Source organism: Penaeus vannamei, chromosome 15 (genome assembly GCF_042767895.1).
Source record: "Penaeus vannamei isolate JL-2024 chromosome 15, ASM4276789v1, whole genome shotgun sequence".
In the NCBI taxonomy this organism is placed as follows: domain Eukaryota; kingdom Metazoa; phylum Arthropoda; class Malacostraca; order Decapoda; family Penaeidae; genus Penaeus; species Penaeus vannamei.
Window position 1 is genome coordinate 998,652 of NC_091563.1, and position 5,000 is coordinate 1,003,651.

At 33.4% G+C, this 5,000-nt stretch overlaps 1 protein-coding gene across 1 annotated transcript in view; it reads right to left on the reverse strand.

Moving 5' to 3' along the window:
• Positions 1 to 5,000, reverse strand: part of Ric (Ras-related protein interacting with calmodulin) — a 12,306-nt gene that overhangs the window by 823 nt on the left and 6,483 nt on the right. The window contains exon 5 of the mRNA XM_070130269.1: positions 1 to 5,000. This exon is cut by the window's left edge and continues 823 nt beyond it; it is cut by the window's right edge and continues 475 nt beyond it. The gene's annotated coding sequence lies outside the window, so the exon portion shown is untranslated.

Consider the following 5,000-nt stretch of genomic DNA (forward strand, 5'->3'; position numbering starts at 1 on the left):
CCCAGTACGATAACCCAATGCAGTACTGTACTACATTGTTGGACTTCACCTAATCTAGGGTCCTTAAACAGGTGTGTGAACAACAGGATATGTTGCAGGTTTGATTGCTACCGCAATTGTTGCTCTCGTGAAACCTGTGCTCTTTTACCAGTTCCCACTTGGCTAACAAGACGTGCCATTTTCCCAATTATAATCTCTTTTCAATTATCTTTCATCTTTTTCAAATACTTTTAAACTTTTAGTTTCCTTTTTCATATTTGTTTAATTTTTTTCCACTCTTTAACTGTGCATTATCATTACACGCAAAAGATGCATCCACCTAATTCGTTAATGGTTTGCTTAGCAACTACGTTTTGAAGGATCAAATTTACTTCATGTACCCTCTATAAAAATATCTAAAAATATCTTCAGCTGACATGAGAAATGGTGATCTTACCTAAACATTCATTGTAAAGCATTATCCCAAAGTTACATATGAACATTAATGAACGAGCAAAGTTAACACACTAAAAGAAAAGAAAAGAAAAGGAAAGAAAAGAAAAAGAAAAGAAAGAAAGAAAAGAAAGAAAAGAAAAAAAAGAAAAAGAAAGAAAGAAATAAAAAAAGAAAGAAAGAAAGAAAGAAAAGAAAAGAAAGAAAGAAAGAAAGAAAGAAAGAAAGAAAGAAAGAAAAAGAAAGAAAGAAGAAGAAGAAGAAAAAAAATGATTCTCCAGTGTCAAATGTACAGCATTTCCATCTACAGCCCACACTAAACATATTACGCAACAGAGAACATTTCATTAACAATAACCTTATATATTCTGTTTTGAGATATAAAAGAAAAGAAAAGAAAGGATAACACTGCTTCACACCAGATAAAAATGAAGATCATAACCTTAATGTACAGTAAACCATAAACTGTATGCAGTAACAAAACATTATCTCAAATACATTTTGTCTAGTTTAGTTAATAAATACTCTATTCTACAATACTACACAAATAATTGCTTTATCAAACAATTCTATTGAGTGCATAAGTGTTCCACAGATTATGCCTCTATAGTATCAAAAAGCAGGATTTCTGTTTGGCTTAAATTTTTCACTTTGGTAGCATAAAATGCATGGTCAAATGTAAATAACATAAAAATTATAAATAAGACAGCAATGCATGAAGTTCATTAAAAATTCATAAAACATAAATGAAAGGCCACTGTAGTAACAGTTGCATCCTCAGGTATAATATGTGATCATTTTGTATAATCAACCCCCAGACACTGGTATACTTTTGAGAATGTTTTCCGATTCTGCCGGCAAGTTTCAAATTGAAAGCACACCAGGCTCACTGAGAGAGGTGTCCTGGGCTCCCTCAAACACCCGAGTAACATCTATTGAAACAGAAGTGAAGGGGGGGTGGGGTGTTGGGCCTACCCACGGCAGCTGATGGGGGAAAAGCCCCTGGAGAAAATGCTAATATATAAATACACCAGCCAGCTGACATAGTACTAGCAAAGAAGGAAAGAATATCTGTGATTATTTCTTGAAGGTACAAATATTTGGGGGTCTAGTCCTGGGAAAGTGAGACAGTACATGGAACCTGGTGTTTGGGGGTAAATCAGTCATTAAATAAATTCATATAAACAACATTCACTGCTTCTGATGAACTTCTGCGAGACACTGGATGACCTGCTATAGCTGAAGCGAGTAAAGGGAACTGGTATTGCATGCTTAATAGAATTCAGGAAGAGGAAAAAAAAAGTATTTAGTTAACATTACCACAATCTCAGCATCAAAATTGAGGAGAGACACAACACAGTCAATGCATTTTGACTATCCCTCCTTAATTATAATAATAATAATAATAATAATAATAATAATAATAATAATAATAATAATAATAATAATAATAATGATAATAATAATAACAATAATAGTAATGATAAAAATAAATAAACAAATAAAAAAATTAAAGAACATTCCAGAAATTGCAAGTGCAGACCTGGTGTCCCCAAAAAACATTACCTATCTTTAAAACTTATCTCTAAGATAATGGCCTCACCATAAAATGCAGGCCAAAAATACCTTCAACATGATCTTGAGAAAGATCTATGGCTACATTGCAAATTCAAAATGGATACCACAGACCTAGAACCCACAAAATGCCAATTATTCCAGACACTTCACAGTAAATACCATAGAAGTAGCTTGTGTGCCTATGACCTGTGCATAAGACCTTAAAAAAATCTCCCATGTGTGCACATCTGTAGGACAGGATTCCGCCCTATTATCAAAGGGAGCCACCGCCATTCTTTTATGCTAAAAATCACATCTCCTCTCCACATTCCCTATATTATTGCTGATAAGCACTTAGAAATCTGTATCTAACATTTTCTACTACCACTCGTTTGTACAGGTTTGTCTTAAAATTTGAAAGAAGTTCATGGGCTGTTTTCTTGAAACATTAGTAGAACTTTGAGATCAGTAGCATCTGTAATGGCCATACAACAATCATTTCAATACCAATTCAAAGTGCTAAAAAATATTCAATTAGTCTATATCTGTGCAGAATATGTCTCCCTAATAAAAAAGAATTTTTTTCAATGTTTTCTCAAAATATGAGTAAGTGAACGAGACCAATAAACTCAATGACTACCTGTCACGTGAGGATTGTTTTTAATAAAAAGTTTATCAACCCACTCAAGACTTCTATGGTACCATTAAAGTTCTCTAAGTATGGACTCAAGAAAAACTTTGAAGAAGTGGTACCTTGTTCACTCTAATTTGTACCGTAACCTAAAAATAAATCGCCCAACTGATCTCTCACAGACCCCTAAAAGTGTGCTAACCCTCGCTGAAACCAAACAAAACCCAAAGAACATTCAAGTATGTAGCGGTAGCTCCTACCTGAAATGATCCCACCTATTACAATAATATCATTCCTTGTAGATTTGTTAACACTGCAGCATTACAGGGTATTGCTTCCCTCAAAGATACAATCAAAGACCATATCCAAAGTGCTGAGAATCAACGTGAACCAACTCCCTAATGCCAACGTGGGAGTGACACCAAGGACAAAATGCAGAACTGAGTGCTCGGAACTCTCAATGCTTCAACATAACATATAATGCAAGGACTCTTAATGCTGCCTTAAATGGGTAGGTGAATGAGATAAAATATGCCTTGCAAAGCATACCTCACAATTTCTACATATACTAAAAAACAAAAAAAGAAAAAAAGAAAAAAATAATCAATTAAAAAAGACTGACACTAGTACAATCCTCAATATTTTGAGTATATTTCCAATAAAAGGCTTTTTTTATATATATATACAATAAATATATATGTAACCCTTTCTGCATCACTTTTTGTCCCTTCTATATGACTAGCATCACTTCCTAATAAACTTTGACATAACCAGGTTTATTTTCAATGATTATACAACCAATCTTGTGCGAACAAAAGTATTTTGTGCAGTCTACCACCACCAAGGGGGCAAGTACTTATGAGACAAGCAAAATGAATCCTTTTCCTTTCTTACATGCATAAATGATATAAGAATATATATATATTCCAGTTATTATATTTCATTCTAGGTTCACTCTGATCTTATTCATTTATCCTGAAGTATAAGAAGAAATAACTAAATTTTCAAATCTCAATAACATCTACAAATCTCATATTTCCCTAGAAATATCACATATATACCTTCTTATATAACATTTTTCTACCTTAATACATGTCTGAAATAACAATATAATACATATCAGAAAGTCATAATCACCATAAAGATATAGATCAACTAAAACAATCATTAATTTCCTCTCACAGATCTCAAAGGCAAAATACGATGTTCATGTTAGAGCAAGAGAGAGTGTGTGCTAAGCCACGTGTAATAAAGATTATTATCAAAATCAGTCTCTCAAACTTAGCATATGCTGGACTTCCTAACTGAAAATTAATATATATATTAAAAAATAAGTAGCAACTCTTTGCTTGCTGTAAGTGATCACAAGAAAATCAAACAAATGAATAAATCAAAATAAAAGGGCAAAGCAGAGATAAAATCTAACTCCCAAGACCTATCTCTGGTCATCTTTCTACACCGTAAAATGAGACTCCGATATCATTGCCAACACAAAACTCTTCTACACCTCAATTACGGCATAAGTACCGCTGCCAGTCACACACCTAACTGTCCGTCCATGCCCCATCTGAGTGGAGACGTTGGAGCTCATACCAGAATACTGCTGTAGAATACCAAGGAGAACATGTTCCTAACACCCATGTCTCGAGAGTGAGTGTTTTAATATTTCCAGTAGAATTTCGTTGTTTTATACGCCGCGGATGCTTATTGCTAACTACTACAACCGGATGTGTAAGTGAAACATTTTTAACACGGGCCAACACCAGGCAGTGTATCACTCTTATTTACATATATATATTACATCACACTGGCATTAAAAGCACAAGAACATGGTATCATATAATAATTCCCTTGATAAGGCCTATTGGTATATACAGTGTAAAAAAGACAGCACCTTGCTCCTTTCAAAAAGTCTTGTTTTTTTTAAAAACTTGGAAATGAATAAAGAAGGATCTTACATACTTGTTAAATATCTCCTGTGATCTAGATCTAGAGTAAGTCTGAAACTTATTCTTTTTTTCTATAAGAATAATCCTAAGATGTCCTGATGGTTGAAAAAACAATCTAAATGAAGAATATCACATCTCCATTCACCTCTTAATTTTGCGCAAATAAATTTTACTACATCTCCTATGCCATAATACAATCAATAAATCTATGTTTCATTCTCTCCTTCATGGACTAATACCACAGAGTAAGAGAGAGAGAATAAAAATTCATACATTCATATAAATTGTCAGTATAAACCCTCTTCCCCTTATTCTGAATCTAACTCTACGTTTAACATTCCCATACAAAAAGCATACCACAAAATCAATGTCTTCTCCGTGATGACATCTGAGCAACATCATTTGTATTTTTCATTTCTATTTGTTTCCTC